The sequence below is a fragment of the Mustelus asterias genome, unplaced genomic scaffold, assembly GCF_964213995.1.
Source record: "Mustelus asterias unplaced genomic scaffold, sMusAst1.hap1.1 HAP1_SCAFFOLD_318, whole genome shotgun sequence".
Lineage (NCBI taxonomy): Eukaryota > Metazoa > Chordata > Chondrichthyes > Carcharhiniformes > Triakidae > Mustelus > Mustelus asterias.
This window is the reverse complement of record NW_027590280.1, coordinates 322,861-324,779: the sequence shown is the minus strand read 5'-3', so window position 1 is coordinate 324,779 and position 1,919 is coordinate 322,861.

Genomic DNA, 1,919 nt, shown 5'->3' with positions numbered 1-1,919 from the left:
TAGATAAGAAAGAAGCAGGGGAGTGGTTTCCACTGACGAGTGAAACTAGAACTAGGGGGCATAGCCTCAAAATAAGGAGAAGCAAATTTAGGACTGAGTTGAGGAGGAACTTCTTCACACAAAGGGTTGTGAATCTGTGGAATTCCCTGCCCAGTGAAGCAGTTGAGGCTACCTCATTGAATGTTTTTAAGACAAGGATAGATACATTTTTGAGCAGTAAAGGATTTAAGGGATATGGTGAGCGGGTGGGTAAATGGAGCTGAGCCCACAAAAAGATCAGCCATAGAATCATAGAAACCCTACAGTACAGAAAGAGGCCATTCGGCCCATCGAGTCTGCACCGACCACAATCCCACCCAGGCCCTACCCCCATATCCCTACATATTTACCCACTAATCCCTCTAACCTACGCATCTCAGGACACTAAGGGCAATTTTTAGCATGGCCAATCAACCTAACCCGCACATCTTTAAAATACTGTGCATTCCTCAAAATGGTCATGATCTTATTGAATGGCGGAGCAGCCTCGAGGGGCCAGATGGCCTACTCCTACTCCTAGTTCTTGTGTTATGTTCTTATACCCAGCCTGATTTTACACCCCTGCCCTTTCTATACCCTCACTCCATCATCCATTAATCACCACTGCCCTTTTCATGTCCTCATCTCTTCTGTACCTTGCTTATTACCACCTTGGTCCTCGTACCACCTTGCCCTTTCCAGGCACATCTTGTCCTCAGGCACCCTAAGAAGCTGAAGGCCCTATTGGATTTCTTGGTGATGATCTTATGTTAACGACCTCTAGTTCTGCTCTTCCCCACAAGAAGAAACATTCTCTCTCTATCCACTCTATCAAAACCCTTCTGAATTTTAAATACCTTTGTTAGGTCACCCATCAGCTTTACTTTCTCAAGAGAAAGGAGACCCAGTCTGTCAATCCTTTCCTGAGATGTATATCCTGATGTTATCCTTGTAAATCTTCTCTGCAGCCTCTCTAATGCCTCGGTATCCTTTTTATAATATGGAGACCAGACTTGCATTGATACTAAGATCTATCCAAGGTTCAAAACAGATTTAGCCTAACTTCCCTACTTTTCAATTCCAAACCTCCTGAACTAAAACCTTAGTGCTTAGTTTGCTTGATGATGACTTTATTAACCTGTGGGGCAACCTTTGTATTTGGTGCATTTGTACTTCGAGGTCCCTTTGTTTCTCAATCCCACCTGGACTTACATCTTCCAGCAGGGCCCGGGAAGTGGCGGGGGAGTGAGAAGGGTGTGTGTCGGGGGTGGGGGAAGCTGGAAGTGGGTGGGTATGGCAGGGTGGGAAGGGGGTGGACAGAAGAGGGTTTAAGGAGCTAGGGTAAGAGGGTTGGTTGAGAAGTAGGATGGGGAATCTGGCCGGGTGGGTGAGTTGGCGGGGAAGGTGGGTGAGATGGAGAGTTAGGGTGGGGTGGGTGGGTTGGCGGGGAAGGTGGGTGAGATGGAGAGTTAGGGTGGGTTGGCGGGGAAGGTGGGTGAGATGGAGAGTTAGGGTGGGGTGGGTGAGTTGGTGGGGAAGGTGGGTGAGATGGAGAGTTAGGGTGGGGTGGGGGAGTTGGCGGGGAAGGTGGGTGAGATGGAGAGTTACGGTGGGGTGTGTGTGTTGGCGGGGAAGGTGGGTGAGATGGAGAGTTACGGTGGGGTGTGTGTGTTGGCGGGGAAGGTGGGTGAGATGGAGAGTTAGGGTGGGGTGGGTGGGTTGGCGGGGTCACTTTTAAGTTTCAATACCACAAAATACTGTGCACTCCTCAAAATGGTCATTCTGTGAAAAGTAAAGACAGTTGTGATGATTTGCTGTGTTGATGTACCAGAACCTTGGGAAACTTGCGGCTCAACAAAAGAAATGAAAGAAATAAAAAACTGGGAGTGAAACAGAGTGTT